At 41.2% G+C, this 22,975-nt stretch overlaps 1 protein-coding gene and 1 long non-coding RNA gene across 12 annotated transcripts in view; both read left to right on the forward strand.

Annotated features, from left to right (window-relative positions):
- SPIDR (scaffold protein involved in DNA repair) overlaps positions 1-22,975 on the forward strand; it is a 508,026-nt gene that overhangs the window by 226,441 nt on the left and 258,610 nt on the right. The window lies entirely within an intron of this gene.
- Positions 1,501-18,446, forward strand: LOC115830630. Its single transcript, XR_004026158.1, has 3 exons — positions 1,501-1,512; positions 2,388-2,389; positions 18,359-18,446. It is a non-coding gene; the product is annotated as an uncharacterized LOC115830630 (long non-coding RNA).

Here is a 22,975-nt window from a genome sequence, read left to right on the forward strand (position 1 = left end):
AGTCACACAGTTCCCCACAGGTGGCCTTCTGTTCCTCCTGAGACACACCTTGCCCCTTTCTCACCTCACCTGCTCCGAGACTCCCTCCACCCCTGCCTGGACTGCCCCAACCCGGTCCTTCTGATTCTTCACCGAACCAAGGGTGTGTCTAAGTCACCAGTTCTCATTTATTTGCTTGTTTATTTTGCATCCTATCTTGTTTAAAAATTGATTTTAATTTGCTTAGAAAAATACCAGGATTCACAGAATGCACAAATCTGTATGCAAGAGAAGCAGCAGGCTGCGTTAAAGTAGGAGACTCGGTCAACACCAAGGCTCAGGGCTCTGCCCAAAAACAGATTTGTTAACAAGAAAAACAGCAACATCTGGTAGTGACACCTTAGAAAAATTTCCTTATGAGGAGGAAGCTATAATACAGAAATAAAATAATACAGGAGAACAAATATAACCTGTTTAAATGAGGACAGTTTATGTTAATATCTGTTAGTACAAGCTGCCAGAGTAACAGCTCAGTGAAATTGCATATTCTGTGGTATTTATTGGCCCTCTTATCATGGGAAAGTTTTAAGCATCTCTGAGCACAGTTTCCTAATGAGTAAAATGGAGATTAAAAACACTTCAGGGGCTATGAAACACCTAATGAAACATAGAGTCTGGTACCAGAGTCTGTATATAGAAGACGCTGAATATTTTTTTTTTGTTTTTGAGACAGAGTCTCGCTCTGTTGCCCAGGCTGGAGTGCAGTGGTGCTATCTCAGCTCACTGCAACCTCTGCCTTCAGGGTCCAAGCAGTTCTTCCTCAGCCCCCTGGGTAACTGGGATTACAGGCGCTTGGCGAGCACGCCCAGCTAATATTTGTATTTTTAGTAGAGACAGAGTTTCGCCATGTTGCCCAGGCTGGTCTCAAACTCCTGGCCTCAAGTGATCTGCCTGCCTCGGCCTCCCAAAGTGCTGGGATTACAGGTCTGAGCCACTGCACCTGGCCAGTGCTCAATTAATTTTAACTATTTTATTGTTCATAGTAATTGGTAATATTTTATATAGTAGAGGTAATTTTAGAAATCTAGTCCTGGAATATTCCTTAAGCTATCTAGAGGAGAGAGTAAAAGAGCCAAACTTTTAAGCTACTGCTCAATAAATGATGGCTTCTTGCAGATTGTCCCTCAATAAGTATTAAAGTGGCAGTGAGTTTAAAGTTATACTGCTGGCATACTTTCATCCTTTGTTTCATTCAGTAAACACCTTTAGTGTGGAGTGCTGAGGATGCAGCCATTTCAGGGTCTTGGTAGAAATGACCATCCTGTAAGTAGACAGTTGCCATGCAGGGTGCAGGTGGAGCCTGCCAGGGCTCAGAGGGGAGCATGGGGAGGCAGAGCCCTAGGGGAGGCGCCCCCAGGAAAGACAGCTGCGCTTAGCTGGGAAGGAGGAATTGGAGGGGCTGGCTGCAGGATTAGGGGCAGCAAGGGGCAGGGTAACTCGCCCAAGTGAAACATGTGAAGGGGAAGTGGTATGGTTGAAGCTAGAGTTGAAGGTTGAAGCTAGAGTGCTAGCAGCACCCAGGGCGTGAAGGGCTGACACTTTGTGTGAGGAAAAGATGCAGTATGGTAGGCACAAGGAGTACCAGAGGACACGCATCAGGTCTGTGTTTTAGAAAACCCGACAGAAATAATGTGAAGAATGAATTGAGGGTGGGCTGGGCATCCAGCCTGACGACAAACACACCTCTGAGGAGACAAAAAGCAGTGAGAGGAGGAGCAACCAGCGGGGTGGTGACAACATGGTGGGGAGGATTAACCAGCAGCAAGAAGGGACAGGCTTCTTAGAGTGCCATGGATGAGGATTGGGGTTGTGCGTGACAGTTTCATCTTGGAAGTTTTAGGCTGCCATGACTGGGAGATGGTGGCACCTTCACAGAGACGGAAGAAGCAAGAAGGACAGACCTCGGTTATGTTTCATTTCTTGGTTGAGTGCAGATGAACTAACTGCTTTAAAAGTCAGCTGAGGTTGCAAAAAGTGAGGAGCCTTAGAGCAGCATGTGCCAGAACACAGCAGTGGGAAGCCCCTGCTGCAGAGCCACATTCATCCTAGCAAGGACAGTTTGGGTTCATATGAACACATAGTCACTGTGGTTTAAGTCTTCAAGATTCTCCTCCATAAAGTGGCAGCATTTCTCAGTGTTCACAGATACGCATCTCTCCATCAAAAAGGAGATCCCAGTAAAATGCTCATAAAATGTAATTGCAGTGAGACATCAGGTGGACCTTCCTAAATTGGTTATAAAATGTGTAACTGAATGCTTTACCTTCGATTATAGCTCTAAACCTGTTGAATGTAGGGAAATGTTCACCACAGAAGATAGCTTTGATTTCTGAGGAATTAATTGGAAGCCGTGTTTAATTAGCAGAGGCGCTTAATCATCCAAGCCGTTCTTAGCTTCTGGTAATAATACATGATTTGCTTTTGAGTCGTTTTTTTCCATTTGTTCGTTGTTTTTGTTAGGGAGGTATTCATCTCATCCAAAAGTGGTATAAAATCAGTGAAAAAAAAATTTTAAAGAAAGGGATGTGGGGCGGGGTGCAGTGGCTCACGCCTGTAACTCCAACACTGAGAGACTGAGGCAGGCAGATCACTTGAGGCCAGGAGTTCGAGATCAGCCTGGCCAGCATGGTAAAACCCTGTCTCTACTAAAAATACAGAAAATTAGCTGGAGTGGTGGTGGGCGCCTGTAATCCCAGCCACTCAGGAGGCTGAAGCAGGAGAATTGCTTGAACCTGGGAGGCGGAGGCTGCAGTGAGCCGAGATTGCGCCAGTGCACTCCAGCCTGCGCAACAGAGTGAGACTCTCTCAAAAAGAAAAAAAAAGAAAAAAAGAAACGAAAGAAAAGAAAGACATGTGGAGCACAATTCTGTCTTACTTTGCTGGGAAGTATCTTATATAAGAGGAGGTTTCCCCTGCTCTGACTCCCATAGCGGCTACAACTTCTGTCTCAAGGTCATAAACAGTCTCCTGTGGTGAGCTTAGCAGCACAACCCACAGCTGAATTCCACTCCCCAAGTAAAGCGGGGCAGTCAGGGGGAATGCAGGGAGAGCTGCACCTGATCCTGTGGCTGAGGTTCTCCTTCAGGTGGTACAGCAGCCATGAGCAGGGGCTGGGGAGTGGCCTGAAGCCAGCCTGCTCTTTACAGATCAGGAAGGGAGGGGCTCAGGGCAACTTGTCAGAAAGGAATTCGCTACACATTCTAGTGGAAAGTTCTTGTAGACTAATAGAACTGTAAGTTTGGGGGAAGTAAGGCTTACTAGTTTTAGAAAGCAGAATAGCTTGTGCGCAAGAACTGAACAGCAGCTAGGAACACTTAACAGTTCAAGTCCATAGTGCTGTGAGAACTGCAATAGCTTCTTCAGTGTTTACTGTCCAGTTTCTCTTAGTTTGTGCCTCATGATGTTTTGAACTTTAAATGAATCACAGTAAAAAGATTTGACCAGATGGTCTCAGCCAAAAAAGGTGAATTCATCTCATTTGAGGCTCAGGGTGAAAGAAAAGTAAAATAATATCTTGGAGAACTTCTTCGCCTATTTTACCAGTATTTTCCTGTTTAAAATCTACCTAATGAAGGAAAATGTATCCATCCACTACTCATGAGAGCCTGCCTAAGTTTGAGACCAGCCTGGCCACAGTTGAATACTGTGCTGGGCACTGAAGATTTAGAGGTGAATATAAGGAAAAGGCAAGATGGATTTAGTGTCTAAAGTAGAAGATTGGGAGGAAAGCAATTAAGCAGTTACCTGATTTAAAATGTTACCCTTCAGTGTTCATGGAATTGTTTAAAAGCTATGTCTTAGATACAAACATGTTTGTCTCTTAATGTGTGGGTTAAGTATTTGATTAGATGAGTATGTCCTAATTGAGTAATCCAAGAGGAAAGGTCCTAAATCCCTAAAAGTAATAGCATGTACTATTTTGTTAAAATGTAAGGTCTGTACTTGAAACTTTCCAGCTCTTTAAAATGAGGAAATTCCAAGCATTCTGCACTAATAGATAGTGTTAGTGGGTAGTTGGTGGATGACGTCAAATGTCAGAATGGTGAACAGCTTCGTTCATATAAACTGAAAGTGTACAATCTGGGATCAAGTGTTCTCGCTGCTCTCAGGGATCGGCGCACAGCCTGTGTGCTCCCGTGTGGCCTGACTTGGATTTCAGAGTTTATATGAGGCACAGCTGAGAATCTGGAAAAGGCACAGCATCTTCTCCTTCCTGTCCAGATGAGCCAAGTCAGCAGGAAGGGTCTCAGCATCTATTCCTGAGGCCTTATGAGAGGTTTCTTCATTCCTTTATAATGATTAAGCCCTTCATTGGGAATGGGTTTGATTTGTCATTGTGCAAACTTCAGAGGCTTTAATGGTAATTTTATTAACCTTGCCGGACCTTAGGGAATGTTGATAAAAGCAACCACTCTTTGTTATGAAAGCAAAAAGGGATATTGAAAAGTTAATTCAAGATAATTGGCAAAGCCAGCTGCCATCATGAGATTGTTGAATAGTGACAGTGGTAATGGCAGAAAAGGTGAAGGCTCTTTCTTGAAAGACAGCACAGGAATCACCGCTCTAATGCTATCTTTGTGATGTTACTGTTGAATATATGTGAGGTGCTGCTGTCTTCTGACTGACTTCTTGGTCACTATCACAATGTTATGACTGCTATAAGGTGTAATGGTCTTTTCTGGTCATTACATTCCATTTAAATTTTGTATTGTATGAGAGAGATCTGGGGAAAGAGAGATATAATTGGACATTTGTATGTATAATGGTAAGTGAAAAACTGAGAGTTATAATGCAGCTCTAGGTTCCAAGATTGATGGTTGGCCAGATGTGTTGGCTCATGCCTGTGATTCCAGCACATTGGGAGGCTGAGGTGGGCAGATCACTTGAGGCCAGGAGTTCAAGACCAGCCTGGCCAACATGGAGAAACTCCATCTCTACTAAAAAAAAGATAGAAAAATTAGCAAGGCAGGGTGGCACATGCCTGTAATCCCAGCTACTCTGGAGTCTGAGGCAGGAGAATCGCCTGAACCTGGGAGGCTCCATCAGGGCGCTGCCTGTTTTGCTTACCACTGTATTTCTGGCCACTTCAGTGTTTGTGTTCAATGTGTATTTAATGACTATGGACAGAATGAATACAAAGGAAAAAAAAGAACTTGGAGGTAGGAAAACAATTGTGGGAGACCAGCCCATGTGAGTGACCAGGCTGATTATATGATTGACAAGGTTGACTCTACATAATTGAGTTTTAAAAAAGACTAGAAAGGACTACTTGAAGTCATTGAAGAGGAACTCTCTGGAGATAATGGAGTTCTTAGTCTCTGCTCTTTGTTCTTAAAATATTCAGCTACATTTTAGGTAAGGTAGTGATCTGCCTTCAATTGCAAATAGATGATAATATCACTTTTAATGTAGACTAAAGCCAACAGTTTTCATGTATTCTATTCGGAGTGAATAACACATTTTGGCTTGGTTCTTCATGTCTTAGCATCTGTCAGTTTTCATGTGAGGACTCAGTTTACAGGTTATGTACAGCACATGTTGAGCGTGGTCAGTGGGTATTTGTACCTGAAGTATGTACTTCCCTTCTGTTGCTGATATTGTCATGAGCAGTTCCACCCTCAGTGTTTACCTCTATGCTTTGAAATCTTCTCTCAAACGCTTATTCATTGCTATTTTTTGTATCCTTTGGGACTCCTCAATCTCATATACATCTTCCCATTTCTGACCTAATCCCAGCACTTTGGGAGGCTGAGCCAAGCATGGTGGGGTGTGCCTGTAGTCCCAGCTACTCAGGAGGCTGAGGTGGGAAGATCACTTGAGCCCGGGAGCTGGAGGTTTCAGAGAGCTCAGATGTGCCACTGCATTCCAGCCTGGGCTACAGAGCAAGACCCTGTCTCAAAAAAAAAAAAGTCTCATGACTTCGTCTCCTAGATGAGACCATCTCTAGCTGATGCCTTTGCTTGCATTCTCATGTGCAGGGCCAGCAGATACTGATGGAGCAGATGTTCTCTGAGGCTGTAGGTGCTGGGGCACAGATCTTTTCCTCATCCTACTACCTAATGAAGGGGAGAAATGATGAGTGAGGCAACTACAGGTGAAAAGTGTTTGGAGAGAGGTTTCTGTAGGGCTCCAGTCTATGCACTGAGCCCAGGCATAGACTTCAGAGATGCTTCCTGAAAAGAAGTTGGCAAGATATGAGGGAGGAAGGCGCAGCTCCTGATTCCTCTCACCTTTCTGTTGTAGGTTTGATGCCCCCTCCCCAGCTGAGTCCTCATGGGCAGCTGTGTTTTGTTTTGTTTTGTTTTATTTGAGACAGAGTCTCGCACTGTCGCCCAGGCTGGAGTGCAGTGGTGTGATCTCGGCAGCTGTGTTTTTAAGAAGTGTTTCTACTCCTTTCCTTACTCAATCCTGACCCCGTAAAATTCCCACTTGCTGGCTCCCAAGGAAAGGCCCCTCTGCCCCTCGACAGTGGGTGGTGCCCAGAGTCAGGGGACAGGTCTGGGCTTCCCTATTCTTGCTGACCCAGCTATAGAGACCCTGCTGTTTCTCATTCAGAGAGTCATAGCTACTTGGTTTTTTTTGTTTGTTTTGTTGTGTGTGTGTGTGTGTGTGTGTGTGTGTATCATTTTACACTTGGGGTTGTCTTTTTGAAACTTTCTTTTATTCTTTTATCTTGGGATAATTACTTATTTTAAAGTAAGCCTTGTTTGTTTTTGTCTGTTAAAAGTATTTACAGCCATCCAGCTTATATCAACTTTTTTATTTCCTGCCAGTCAACAAGAATTAATAGAAAATGGCAGCCCAAGAGGTAAGATGTGCAGTCTGTCCACACCCCAAACAGGGCAGGATAAATGCCTTTCTTGGTTCTAATAAGCCCTGAAGAGATACTCCCTGTAGCACCAAGTCATTTCCCTCTGCTGCGCCTTTGAGGTGACTGTATGCCCAAAAGTAGTCAGTGTAGAGGAATGGATGGCCCATTTAGGACAGGTAGTTACGCAGATTATCTCTGAGGGAGGTGACTAAGAAGCTGAACTCCAAAGACAAGACAAAGGAATTGATGAAAAGTATTGTCTTAACTCTGGGATAGGGATTCTGTGAAGGTTAATGTATGCTCTTTTTTCTAGGGAGAGGATCCCTTTATATCTGATTATCATGGGGATCTGTGGCCCAGAGTAAAATCAGCAGTCCCAGCTGTATAGACTTTGAGGTTCATTATGGTTGTGATCTGAAAACCTTGGTCACCTCTGTGGTATGTGTCATTGGATTCTAGCTACTTGAGTGAAGTGGCTCCTGTGCATTCTTAGAAGCGAGTATGAGGGAGGATGGGGTGGAGTTCCAGTTTTACTAGAGAAAGCTCTCAAGAGAATTTTGATACCCAACTTGAAACCTGGAAAATTACCAAGCACAGCTTCATGTTTTAAAAAAAAAAAATGTCGATGCGTCTTTATCAAGTTAGCAAACTATTTCTGTGATTGTCTATTTCCAGAGTAATTTGATTGAACGGGTTCTCAGGTTTCCATAGCTGGGGTTGTAGGAGTATTCTCCACAAGGGAAGATAGACCGAGTGCTTGACACGTGACCTCACCCAAAGAAGTCACTTAATAAAGTGCGGAATGAACGAAGGGAAGTTGCAGGTGCAGTTTTCTTCACCAAAGTCAGGAACCCAATAGAAGCAATCATAGCAATGAAAATAGTAACTTTTCATGAGCGCTCACTTGTCTTTTAAGGGCTTTATACATATCAACCCTTTGAGGGCAGATCTCACTGCTCTTCGCATCTGCTGTGAATTTGTTGGTAAGGCCTAACAAGGTGGACCATCTCACCTAGGGTGGGTTCAGCTGTCCTGGGCCACGTCCTGCTCCTGAGGTCCTGGTGAACCTCATAGTCCTGTGTGCAGCACCTCCTTGAAGGTAAATCCATCTTCCAGAGCAGAACATGGTGGCAGAGGCACAGTAACACTGGTCCCTTATCCTCCTCATGCAGTGGCTCAAGCTGTTAGGTTTCCTGATGCTCAGTTGCTACAGATGGGTGTATTTGGGGGAGATGGTCTCATAGTTCTGGACATATAAAAGCAAAAGTAAAAACCAGGTATCAAAAAGCTGATGCCAGACACAATTGTGATCCTGGATTAGAAAAGAATTGTTATAAAAGACATCATTGGGACCAGTAGTAATATTTGAACATGGATTGCATCTTGGATTACAGTATTGTATCAATGTCACATTTCCTGAATGTGTTCACCACACTTGGCATTCAGAGGGAATGGCTGTGTTCTTAGAAACAGATCCAGACCTGGACGGCAGTTCCAAGACGGCCAAACAGGAACAGCTCCAGTCTACAGCTCCCAGCATGAGCGACGCAGAAGATGGGTGATTTCTGCATTTCCAACTGAGGTACCGGGTTCGTCTCACTTGAGCTTGTCGGACACTGGGTGCAGGACAGTGGGTGCAGCCCACCAAGCATGAGCTGAAGCAGGGCAAGGCATGGCCTCACCTGGGAAGTGCAAGGGGCCAGGGAATTCCCTTTCCTAGCCAAGGGAAGCTGGGACAGACAACATCTGGAAAATCGGGTCACTCCCACCCTAACACAGTGCTTTTCCAATGGTCTTAGCAAACAGCACACCAGGAGATTATATCCCGTGCCAGGCTCGGAGGGTCCCACGCGCACGGAGCCTCGCTCATTGCTAGTACAGCAGTCTGAGATCAAACTGCAAGGCGGCAGCGAGGCTGGGGGAGGGGTGCCCACCATTGCTGAGGCTTGAGTAGGTAAACAAAGCAGCCAGGAAGCTCGAACTGAGTGGAGCCCACGACAGCTCAAGGAGGCCGGCCTGCCTGCCTCTGTAGACTCCACCTCTGAGGGCAGGGCATAGCCAAACAAAAGGCAGCAGAAACTTCTGCAGACTTAAATGTCCCTGTCTGACAGCTTTGAGAGACCAGTGGTTCTCCCAGCATGGAGTTTGAGATCTGAGAATGGACAGACTGCCTCCTCAACTGGGTCCCTGACCCCCAAGTAGCCTAACTGGGAGGCACCCCCCAGTAGGGGGAGACTGACACCTAACACCTGACACTTCACCCCTCTGAGACAAAGCTTCCAGAGGAACGATCAGGCAGCAACATTTGCTGTTCAGCAATATTCTCTGTTCTGCAGCCTCCGCTGCTGATACCCAGGCAAATGGGGTCTGGAGGGGACCTCCAGCAAACTCCAACAGACCTGCAGCAGAGGGTCCTGTTACAAGGAAAACTAACAAACAGAAAGGACATCTGTACATCATCATCATCAAAGACCAAAGGTAGATAAAACCACAAAGATGGGAAAAAAACAGAGCAGAAAAGCTGAAAATTCTACAAATCAGAGCGCCTGTCCCCCTCCAAAGGAATGCAGCTCCTCACCAGCAACGGAACAAAGCTGGATGGAGAATGACGACTTTGACGAGTTGAGAGAAGAAGGCTTCAGATGATCAAACTTCTCCGAAATAAAGGAGGAATTTCGAATCCATTACAAAGAAGCTAAAAACCTTGAAAAAAGATTAGACGAGTGGCTAACTAGAATAACTAGTGTAGAGAAGTCCTTAAATGACCTGATTGAGCTGAAAACCACGGCACGAGAACTACGCGACAAATGCACAAGCTTCAGAAGCCGATTTGAACAACTGAAAGAAAAGGTATCAGAGACTGAAGATCAAATGAATGAAATGAAGCACGAAAAGAAGTTTAGAGAAAAAAGAGTATAAACAAACAAAGCCTCCAAGAAATATGGGACTATGTGAACTGACCAAATCTACGTCTGATTGGTGTACCTGAAAGTGACGGAGAGAATGAAACCAAGTTGGAAATCACTCTGCAGGATATTATCCAGGAGAACTTCCCCAACCTAGCGAGGCAGACCAACATTCAAATTCAGGAAATACAGAGAATGCCACAAAGATATTCCTTGAGAAGAGCAACTCCAAGACACGTAATTGTCAGATTCACCAAAGTTGTAATGAAGGAAAAAATATTAAGAGCAGCCAGAGAGAAAGGTCGGGTTACCCACAAAGGGAAGCCCATCAGACTAACAGCGGATCTCTCAGCAGACACTCTACAAGCCAGAAGAGAGTGGGGGCCAGTATTCAACATTCTTAAAAGAATTTTCAACCCAGAAGTCCAGCCAAACTAAGCTTCATAAGTGAAGTAGAAATAAAATCCTTTACAGACAAACAAATGCTGAGAGAGTTTCTCACCACCAGGGGTGCCTTACAAGAGCTCCTGAACAAAGCAGTAAACATGGAAAGCAACTAGTACCAGCCACTGCAAAAACATGCCAAATTGTAAACAACGTCGATGCTAGGAAGAAACTGCATGAACTAACGAGCAAAATAACCAGCTAACATCCTAATGACAGGATCAAATTCACATATAACAATGTTAACCTTAAATGTAAATGGGCTAAGTGCTCCAATTAAAAGACACAGACTGGCAAATTGGATAAATAGTGAAGACCCATCAGTGTGCTGTATTCAGGAAACCCATCTCACATGCAGAGACACACATGGGCTCAAAACAAAGGGATGGAGGAAGATCTACCAAGAAAATGGAAAAAAAAAAAAAAAAGCAGGGGTTGCAATCCTAGTCTCTGATAAAATAGACTTTAAACCAACAAAGATCAAAAGAGACAAAGATGGCCATTACATAATGGTAAAGGGATCCATTAAACAAGAACAGCTAACTATCCTAAATATATATGCACCCAATACAGGAGCACCCAGATTCATAAAGCAAGTCCTTAGAGACCTACAGAGACTTAGACTCCCACACAATAATAATAGGAGACTTTAACACCTCACTGTCAACATTGGACAGATCAACGAGAGAGAAAGTTAAAAAGGATATCCAGGAATTGAACTCAGCTCTGCACCTAGAGGACCTAATAGACATCTACAGAACCCTCCACCTCAAATCAACAGAATATACGTTCTTCTCAGCACCACTTCGTACTTACTCCAAAATTGACCACTAGGTTGGAAGTAAAGCACTCCTCAGCAAATGTATAAGAACAGAAATTATAACAAACTGTCTCTCAGTCCACAGTGCAATCAAACTACAACTAAGGATTAAGAAACTCACTCAAAACCGCTCAACCACATCGAAACTGCACAACGTGCTCCTGAATGACTCCTGGGTACATAACGAAATGAAGGCAGAAATAAAGATGTTCTCTGAAACCAACGATAACAAAGACACAACATAACAGAATCTCTGGGACACATTCAAAGCAGTGTGAAGAGGGAAATTTATAGCACTAAATGCCCACAAGAGAAAGCAGGAAAGATCTAAAATTGACACCCTAACATCACAATTAAAAGAACTAGAGAAGCAAGAGCAAACACATTCAAAAGCTAGCAGAAGGCAGGAAATAACTAAGATCAGAGTAGAACTGAAGAAGATAGAGACACAAAAAACCCTTCAAAAAATCAATGAATCCAGGAGCTGCTTTTTTGAAAAGATCAACAAAATTGATAGACCGCTAGCAAGACCTAATAAAGAAGAAAAGAGAGAAGAATCAGATAGACGCAATAAAAAATGATAAAGGGGATATTGCCACCAATCCCACAGAAATACAAACTACCATCAGAGAATACTATAAACACCTCTATGCAAATAAACTAGAAAATAGAGAAGAAATGGATAAATTCCTGGAAACATACACCCTCCCAAGACTAAACCAGAAAGAAGTTGAATTTCTGAATGGACCAATAACAGGCTCTGAAATTGAGGCAATAATTAATAGCCTACCAACCAAAGAAAGTCCAGGGCCAGACGATTCACAGCCGAATTCTACCAGAGGTACAAGGAGGAGCTGGTACCATTCCTTCTGAAACTATTCCAATCAATAGAAAAAGAGGGAATCCTCCCTAACTTATTTTATGAGGCCAGTGTCATCCTGATACCAAAGCCTGGCAGAGACACAACAAAAAAAGACAATTTTAGACCAATATCCCTGATGAACATCAATTCCGAAATCCTCAATAAAATACTGGCAAACCGAATCCAGCATCACATCAAAAAGCTTATCCACCACGATCAAGTGGGCTTCATCCCTGGGATGCAAGGCAGGTTCAACATACGCAAATTAATAAACGTAATCCAGCATATAAACAGAACCAAAGACAAAAACCACATGATTATCTCAATAGATGCAGAAAAGACGTTTGACAAAATTCAACAACCCTTCATGCTAAAAACTCTCAATAAATTAGGTATTGATGGGACGTATCTCAAAATAATAAGAGCTATTTATGAGAAACCCACAGCCAATATCATACTGAATGAGCAAAAACTGGAAGCATTGCCTTTGAAACCTGGCACAAGACAGGGATGCCCCCTCCCACCATTCCTATTCAACATAGTGTTGGAAGTTCTGGCCAGGGCAATCAGGCGGGAGAAAGAAACGGTATTCAATTAGGAAAAGAGGAAGTCAAATTGTCCCTGTTTGCAGATGACATGACTGTATATTTAGAAAACCCCATCGTCTCAGCCCAAAATCTCCTTAAGCTGATATGCAACTTCAGCAAAGTCTCAGGATACGAAATCAATGTGCAAAAATCACAAGCATTCTTATACACCAATAACAGACAGAGAGCCAAATCATGAGTGAACTCCCATTCACAATTGCTTCAAAAAGAATAAAATACCTAGGAATCCAACTTACAAGGGACGTGAACGACCTCTTCAAGGAGAACTACAAACCACTGCTCAATGAAATAAAAGAGGACACAAACAAACGGAAGAACATTCCATGCTCATGGATAGGAAGAATCAGTATCGTGAAAATGGCCATACTGCCCAAGGTAATTTATAGATTCAATGCCATCCCCATCAAGCTACCAGTCACTTTCTTCACAGAATTGGAAAACAATACTTTAAAGTTCATATGGAACCAAAAAAGAGCCCGCATTGCCAAGACAATCCTAAGCCAAAAGAACAAAGCTGGAGGCCTCACGCTACCTGACTTCAAACTATACTACAAGGCTACAGTAACCGAAACAGCATGGTAGTGGTACCAAAACAGAGATATAGACCAATGGAACAGAACAGAGCCCTCAGAAATAATACCACACATCTACAACCATCTGATCTTTGACAAACCTGACAAAAACAAGAAATGGGGAAAGGATTCTTTATTTAATAAATGGTGCTGGGAAAACTGACTAGCCATATGTAGAAAGCTGAAACTGGATCCCTTCCTTACACCTTATTCAAGAATTAATTCAAGATGGATTAAAGACTTACATGTTAGACCTAAAACCATAAAAACCCTAGAAGAATACCTAGGCAATACCATTTAGGACATAGGCATGTGCAAGGACTCCATGACTAAAACACCCAAAGCAATGGCAACAAAAGCCAAAATTGACAAATGGGATCTAATTAAACTAAAGAGCTTCTGCCCAGCAAAAGAAACTACCATCAGAGTGAACAGGCAACCTACAGAATGGGAGAACATTTTTGCAGTCTACTCATCTGACAAAGGGCTAATATCCAGAATCTACAAAGAACTCAAACACATTTACAAGAAAAAACAAACAACCCCATCAAATAGTGGGCAAAGGATATGAACAGACACTTCTCAGGGGAAGACATTTATGCAGCCAACAGACACATGAAAAAATGCTCATCATCACTGCCCATCAGAGAAGTGCAAATCAAAACCACAATGAGATACCATCTCACACCAGTTAGAATGGCAGTCATTAAAAAGTGAGGAAACAACAGGTGCTGGAGAGGATGTGGAGAAATAGGAGCACTTTTACACTGTTGGTGGGACTGTAAACTGGTTCAACCATTGTGGAAGACAGTGTAGCAATTCCTCAAGCATCTAGAACTAGAAATACCATTTGACCCAGCCATCCCATTACTGGATATATACCCAAAGGATTCTAAATCATGCTGCTATAAAGACACATGCGCACGTACGTTTATTGTGGCACTATTCACAATAGCAAAGACTTGGAACCAACCCAGATGTCTATCAATGATAGACTGGATTAAGAAAATGTGGCACCTATACACCATGAAATACTATGCAGCCATAAAAAAGGATGAGTTTATGTCCTTTTCAGGGACATGGATGAAGTCGGAAACCATCATTCTCAGCAAACTATCGCAAGGACAAAAAACCAAACACCGCATGTTCTCACTCATAGGTGGGAATTGGAAAATGAGAACACTTGGACACAGGAAGGGGAACATCACATACCGGGGCCAGTGCTAGGGTGGGGGAAGAGGGGAGGGATAGCATTATGAGATATACCTAATGTAAATGACGAGTTAATGGGTGCAGCACACCAACGTGGCACATGTATACATGTGTAACAAACCTGCACGTTGTGTACATGTACCCTAGAACTTAAAGTATTATAATAAAATAAAATATAATCATTGAAAAAGACTTTCTACACATGTCAAAAACATTTTAAGCCAAAACTTGTAACTACAAATAGCATGCTTCACATTTTGTGGTACTTCAAACTTTAAAAAGACATATTCAGAAATAAATCAACCAACATGAATACGGAAGTTGTTAAAACAGTATTATAATCATAAATCGGTCTTTTAAGTTTTTTACTGGAAGAATAGCTTTCACTAAATTTTACCTAAATCAAAAAAATAGAATAAACACTGTCAGAATATATATTGAGTTAAAAATGACTAAGTATTTTTATGTTTCTGTCAATATATGGAATTTTTCTTAAAGGTGGTCAATAAAGTAAAATTCTGTCTATTTAAAAGAAAAAAAGAAAGAAACAGATCCAGACCTATTTAGAATTAAATGGCCATGATATCTGCAGTTTATTATCTGTGGTTCAGCAATGTGATAATATCAGTAGCCACAGTGACCACCACTACTATATATATATATAGTTGCTCACCGTTCATGAACCTAGGTCAGGAGTACAAAAGTTCTGGCATGCTTTCTGTAAGTCTGAAACAATTTCAAAAAAAAATGTCGAGGCAGAGCGGCTACCTGAGGTAGCCACAAAACCTACGTGCAGAGATCAGAAGAACACAAATACAGTGAACGTGCTGCGGGCCAGGGGCAGCTGTTCAGAGTTGCTGTTCTCTGCTGTCTGCTTTGGTGTTCCAAAAGGGTGTGGCCCCAGCATTAGCTTGGCACAGTGGCATACACCTGTAGTCCCAGCTGCTCCAAGAGGCTGAGGCAGGAAGATAGCTTGAGCCCATGAGTTCAAGGCTGTAGTGAAGTATGATCCTGCCACTGCACTCCAGCCTGGGCAACATAGTGAGACCCTGTCTCTTAAAAAAAAGAAAGAGGCCAGGCGCGGTGGCTCACGCTTGTAATCCCAGCACTTTGGGAGGCTGAGGCGGGTGGATCACGAGGTCAGGAGATCGAGACCACGGTGAAACGCCATCTCTACTAAAAAAATACAAAAAATTAGCCGGGCGTGGTGGCGGGCGCCTGTAGTCCCAGCTACTCGGAGAGGCTGAGGCAGGAGAATGGCGTGAACCCGGGAGGCAGAGCTTGCAGTGAGCCGAGATTGCGCCACTGCACTCCAGCCTGGGTGACAGAGCGAGACTCCGTCTCAAAAAAAAAAAAAAGAAAAGAAAAAGGAAAAGAAAACCAGCCAATATGGAACTTTTTGTTTTTACAGTGATTCTATGCTGAGGTCTCTAACTACACAGCAACCTACAATGATGTGAGAAGGAGCCAGGCCCCAGAAGGCCAGGCAGTACAGGAGGAACGAGGTGACGCTGTCTTATGGTTAACCATGTGACACTACCCATGGATAGTGCCTAGGTCTCTCACTCCCCAACCTGAAAAGAGACGCCTGCATAACTAGACCCCTGCGCATCAGATTCACCCTGTCCCTGTGCTACATGTGAAGAAGCTGGGTGGACATGATGTGTCAAGAATGGCCCAGGCTGTTCTCTAGTGGCAAACTCCCAACCTACATATCATGTCTTTAGTGCATGGTATGACTCTCCCCTGATTTCCATCTGCCAGACGCAGACGTGGCCTGCACTCCACCCACACATAATTTTATTCTTCCGAAGGTATAAGACCAGTATCTGGCAAGCAGGCAGCCTTCTCACAAAGGCCATTTCCTCTACAGAGGGGTTGGTTTTGAAAATCAGCCAGGTATCTCATCCCCCAGAAACAGATGAACCATGGTGCATTTTAGCCCTAATGAATTCACTTCTTGCACCCTGCTGATTGTAAATCAGTGGTTAGCATGGAATACCAAATTATTAGTGACAAATGAGTGCCTTTTTCCATTTTCACTGCTGCCCTTTTACCTCTTCTCTGAATCATTGCAATGGCCTTTAGCTGGTTACCTGCCTACTTCTGGGCCCTTCTTTTCTCAAGCCATTTTTGGTCCTCCTTTGTGTGTTGTCACAGCTATTATGTAAATTTAGGAAGCATACGTCTGGCCATATTGCTCGTCTGTTCAGAAATCTTAGATGGTTCCTTGAGATGTATGTTAGAGCCTGCTTCTCAGTATACAAGTTTTCCATCAAGCAACTTCTCCAAGTGCATTTTCTGTTGTTCTGCCATTCATTCTTTGGCCCAATTAATGAACTAACTTAATATTTCTGGTATTTCCACCCTCATTGTGCCTGGAGTGTCTTGATTGGTCATTTAAGACATCTCAAATTCTACTTCCCAATGAAGTCTCTACTGATACCTTCCAGCTGGATGGGCTTTCTCTAGTGTTTGAACCATTGGAGAGAGAGAGAAAGTGTTTAAATAGAACTTCGCAGATCGCACCTGTCATATTCTGCTAATGCAAGGGTTATACATAGGTTTGTGCTATCTTTCTGCTTTGGAGACTGCTAGCTCCTTAAGAGCAGAAACAATGAATATGGTATGGTGCCATACACAGGACAGATCTCCAGTAATAGAATTTGTTATAATTTGGAATGACATTGTGGAAAAACTCATATATTCCATATAGGTTTGATGTTATTATCGTTAAACCTGCTACCAATAAGAAACCCAGAGTTAATGCCACAAATACCATTATTATTTTAATATATTAAACAGGTTTTAAAATTTATTTTCCAGAAAACATTTAAGAAAGGAAATTAATGCTGTGGGACTCCAAAAATAGGATGTCTTTCAAGTATTGTGCTTTGTTTTTTAACACTTCAGGATCAAATATGAAAATGTTAAATGTAGATTTTTAAATTTTGAAAGGCTACTTATTTTTCAGTAACACCCTGAAAGAAGAATTGCAAACCCTGATGGCTGCTGTTGTCCTGGTGATCAGAGCAGAGGTCTGGAGCCTGGGAGAGGCCCAGCAGCCTGGAGTGGTAGCAGCAGGGCTTAGATGATGAGAAAATCTTATTGTTTTTTCTCATTCTGTCATAGGACTTGAAAATGTTCCATCTAGTGACAATTCTTTAAGAATACTTTTGCATCCAGGAGTTGATAGATTTTGAAGGTTTTGGGTTTTTTTATATTATTATTATAGTGAGACTCTGGTCCCTTAGGAGCTGGATATTTACTATCTAGAATGAATAAACCCTTCCCCATCCCAAGTTAACACAAAGCTTTATTTATTAAACAGAGCATCCCTTTAAAACAATTTTATGTTCCCTTCAAAAAGCATAAGGGGGAGACCAAATTATGGAAGCTTTCATTGCCTCCCTCCCTCCCTCCTTCCTTCTTTTCTCCTTCCCCTCCCCTCCCCAGGCTGGAATGCAGTGGCACAGTTATACCTCACTGCAGCCTCCAACTCCTGGGCTTAAGCGATCTTCCTGCCTCAGCCTTTTTTGTAGCCAGGACTCCAACACCATGCCTGGCTAGTTTTTAAATTTTTCATGGAAATGGGGGGGGGGGGGGGTCTGTGTTGTCCAGGCTGGTCTTGAACTGCTGGGCTCAAGTAATCCTCCTGCCTCAGCCTCCTAATTAGCTGGGACTGCAAGTGTAAGCCACCATGCCTGGCCTAGAATTTTTTTTTTTTTTTAAGACAGGGTCTCACTCTGTAGCCCAGGCTGGAGTACAGTGGCACCATCACAGCTCACTGCACCCTTGACCTTCCCAGGCTCAGACAATCCTCCCACCTCATTTTTGAGAAATAACATTTTTCAAATACAGTGTCAATGAAAATAGAAATAAATATTAGTGTAAATAAATATTTTAAAAATTACACTGAAACTGTGGACGATTTGTTTATACTGTCAGACTTCATATTGATTGAATTTACAGGATTTATAAATCACAATTTAGTCTCTGATTTGATCATTTGAAACAAAACGGCTTAGGATACTAGATTTCACAAGGCTTTTGTGAGGATCAAATGAGATTATATATCTGAAAGTCTTTGTATGGCTTTTACTATGGCTATTAGGATGTGAGATTGAGACCTTCCTCCTCCCCTCTTGAAAGCAAGAGAGACGTCCTATCTCTAAGGATTTCTTTCACTCTCACTCAGCTTGCCCTGCTAGTTCTTAGGAGTGAAGTGAGATACTTCTTATTTTTCAATCCATCTATGAAAAATTTATGCATCTTTTAGTAGGGTGTTCATCTGCATGATTTATTTGTTTTCACCCCAGTGAAGGGGAAATGATATGGGGCTACAGGTGACTTTTGTAATGTTCTCCATTGATAAGACAGGGCCACCCCAGTGAGTCTTCTGAGTTGTAACCAACTCTATTTCAGTGACAGTATTTTTGTAAAGTTACTGTTTGGAAACTTAGCTTGTTATCTTGTATGTGTATTGCATAGATCAAGGATCTGATTGAAATAACATGGCAACAATATTGCCACCAAGAACATGCATTTTAACCACAGTACCCTTCTATTGCATAGTGCACATGTCCAGGAATTGAGCTGGCTTTTACTAAATGAATATTTTGTATCCAGATCACTTGGGACTGTGGGCACATTGGGAATTTCACCTCAGTCTTTCTCTCCCTGTCCTCTGAGATGGTACAAGTATCATCTAAAAGGATGTATAAAACAGGTATATGAGAGCTGCTTTACCCCCTCCCACCCAAAAAAAAAGATATAATTAACATAGTATACAATTCTTCATTTTAAAATGTATAGTTAAGTGGTTTATTATATACTCACAGAGTTGTACAACCATGAGAACGTTTTCATTACCCCGAATAGAAACCCTGTACCCATTAGCTATTACTTTTCATTCCAGCTTATCTATTTTTTTTATTTTTGTCATGTCCTTTTGGTATCATATGTAAAGAGCCATTGCCTGGTCCAAGGTTTCAAATATTTGCTCTGATTTTTTCTTTCAAGACTTTTATAGTTTTGGCTCTTACTTTTAGATCTGTAATCTATTTTGAGTTAATTTTTGTGTATGATGTAAAAAGGGGTTCAAAATCATTCTTTTGCCTGAGAATATCCAGTTCTGGCACCATTTTTGAAAATATTACTTTCTTCTTCCTGAATTTTCTTGGCACTCTTGTTGAAAATCAATTCACTGTAAGTTCAAGGATCAATTCTTTCCCATTGATTTATACTTCTGTCCTTATGCCCCTATTGGCTTTAGGTCTATGTACCATCCCGTCAAGTATTTTTTGATACTATCGTAAATGAAATTTTTGTTTTTAATTTCATTTTCGTATTGTCTGATCATATAGAAATAAAATTTAAATTTAAGATAAATACAATTGATTTTTGTATATTGATCTTGTATCCTATAAACTTGTTAAACTCATTTATTACTCATAATAGTTTTTTTAAGATTCTTTATTATATACAAGATTACGTCATCTGCTAATAGGGAGTTTTACTTCTTGCTTTTCAATCAGGATGCCTTTATTTTCCCCCCCCCTTGCCTCATTTCCCTGACTGGCACCTCTAGTACAATGTCGAATAGAAGTGTCAGAGCAGACATCTTTGTCCTTTTGTGGATCTTAGGGGGAAAGTGTTCAGGGAAATCATTCACCATTAAGTCTGATGTTAGTTGTAGGGCTTTTGTGGATGCTGTTTGTCAGTTTGAGGAAGTTGTCTTGTATTTCTGAAGTTCTTGAGTGTTTTCATCATGAACATGTATTAAATTTTGTCAAATGCTTTTTCTGTGTCTATTTAGATGATTATGTCACTTTTGTTCTTTAGTGAGACGATTCTGTTACATTAATTGAGTTTCAAGTGGTAAAGCAACCTATGATTCATGGTATAAATATCATTTAGTTGTGGTATATAATCCCTTTTATGTGTTGCTGGATTTGGTTTGCTTACATTTTGTCAGAGTTTTTGCATATATATTCATAAGAGATATGGGTCTGTAATTTTCTTGTGATGTCTTTTATTTTGGTATGAGAGTAATACTATTGACCTCATAAAATGAATTCCCTACTCTTTTTTTTTTTTTGGAGTTTGTAAAAGATTGTTATGAATTTCTCTTTAAAAATTTGGTAGAATTCACCACTGAAGCTATCTGGACCTATGTTTGTTTGTTTGTTTGTCAGAAGTTTTAAGTTACTGACTTAATTTCTTTATTTGTAATAGATTTATTCAGATTTTTAATTTCTACCTGTCAGTTTTGGGAGTTTATGCCTTTCTAGAAGTTTGTCCATTTTATTTCCATTTTCTAATTTGTTGGCGTACGGTTGCTCAGTGTATTTCCTTTTAGTGTGCTATAGAATCCCTTTGCTTTCTGTAAGCTTGGTAGTGCTTCTTCTCTTTCAATTCTGATTTTCACAATTTGAGCCTTCTCTCATTTTTTCTTAGTCAGCCTAGCTAATAGTTTGTTAATTTTGTTGGTCTTTTCAAGCGACCATGTTTTGGTTTCATTGGTTTCCTTTATTGTTTTCTATTCTCTATTTCATGTATTTCTGCCTAATATTTGTTATTTTCTTCCTCTGCGTGCTTTGGGTTTTGTTTTTTCTTGTTTTTCTGGTTTCTTAAGATGAAAGTTTTGGTTGATTTGAGGTCTGTCTTTTTTAATACAGGCATTCACAAATATAAATACTCTTCTAAGCACTGCTTTAGCTTGATGTCATTAGTTGTGCTTTGTTGTATTTTCCTTTTTATTAATCTCAGAGTATTTTCTAATGTCCCTGTGATTGCTTCATTGGCCCATTGGTTATTTAGGGGTGTGTCATTTAAGTTCCACATCTTTGTGAATTTTCCAAATTTCATAGTGCTATTGATTTCAAATTTCATTTCACCGTGGTCAAATAAGATATCTTGTATGACTTCAGTCATTTTGAATTTACTGAGCATATGGTCTGTTTGGGAGAATGTCTGTGCACTTACAAGGAATAAGCTTTTTACAATTTTTCATTTAGCATAACCATAGCTTTTAATTTTGTCTTGATTTTTTTTGGTAAGGCTTGATGGAATTATTAGTTCTACAAGGGTAAAGGGTTTAGTTTAAATTGACACTGCATGTAAATATAGTGTTTTAGAGGGCCTGGAGTATCTGTCTACAGTCCATCTGGTATTTAGACAGCTGTTGTCAGGCATCACTCTAAAGACAGGCTAGCAAGGAAACTACCTAAGGCAGCGTCTTCATGTGGAGAGTCTGTTCATTATGTTAGTTTAACAAAGGGAATTGTGGCAGTTACATACAGTGCATACAGTGCTTCGTTGCTGAAAGAAGGCATGCATTTGCACAGCAGAGTTATTTAGAGGTACCCAAAGAGGAGCGGGTAAGCAAGATGAGCACTGCTTTCTTTTCTGAATTGATCATGACATCAATACAAACATAATGTCAAGAATTAACTGTACCTTTCAATGTTGAAACAAAGAAAAAGACCGATGTGTGTTTTCTTATAAGATTGGAGGACAGATGATGCCTCTTTCTGTCTTTCTCTCCCTTGTTTTGGCAGTGATAGGCCAAAGGGAAGCACATTGTTGGCCAGTTGATCTAAAAGTTCCTATGCATCATTCTGGTAATGAGCAACAAAGGCATTCATTGGCAAACGTTCCATCTTGAATAACTGAGGTCAGCAGTTTCTTTATCAAAGCAACCCAGGTTAAATATGCTCTTTTATGATCTAACACACTGTAATAATCAAATCACCATTTTTAAAAGCAACCCGGCACATTATTGAAAAATAACTTTTTTGTTTTAAAATAAAGCACTAATACAAAACAGTGCTTAAGTTATGGGTTACAATGAATACTTTCAGTGTTTATGACCTTCCCAGATAGTCTGTAGGAAGATTGTCTATATTCTGACTATAAAAATAGGACCAGGATGAAGTTTTTTTGACTGTTACTGCTGGTATATCCTAGATACTCTGTGCTATTTTCTGGACTTTCCCTTTGCTGCCTAAGGGAGAGAGTATCACATCTATCAGGTCAAGACTTGTACATTTGCCACACCAACTTAGACCTAACATGTTTGCATTTATGTTCAATCAGTCCATTGTGTATAATATACTCCATTGTCTTTGCTATAAAAAAAAGGCATAATGTTAAGAATATCTTTTGTATCTCTATTGAGTAATTGTCGTGCCTTTGCCTAGCTGGTTCATTTTGATCCCAAATTCAGTGTTCTTCATTTAGCTTTTTGATGATGTACTGAATAAACAGTATCGCAATATGTACCTATTTTGCTCATTTAAGAAAATATTTGTAATTGCTACCACGAGGGTTTTTCATTACCATCTAGAAGCAAAGACCTCTGTTTTCATTCAGTTAACTTTCAGTATCAGAAATTCTGTTTAGCAAAAAAAAACCATAAAAACCATTTATGTGGATCAGTGAGCCTTTACTGCTATCTGCCCAGGAGGAACTCAATAAATGCCTCTTGACTGATGGAAAATTGCTTTGGTAATATTAAGCAGAGAAAATATGAAGAGTACATAACACATTGCTTGATGCGTGATTCTTGGCTGTACTGCACTGACATGTAACTAAGGACAGAAGTTCATGCGAAGTCTATGACTGTCAGACTTTTAGAATATAGAGTGGTATCATGCAAATGACGGATGTATGTTTGCACCAGTGTTGGCTCCGAAAG

This window comes from Nomascus leucogenys, chromosome 16 (genome assembly GCF_006542625.1).
Source record: "Nomascus leucogenys isolate Asia chromosome 16, Asia_NLE_v1, whole genome shotgun sequence".
Lineage (NCBI taxonomy): Eukaryota > Metazoa > Chordata > Mammalia > Primates > Hylobatidae > Nomascus > Nomascus leucogenys.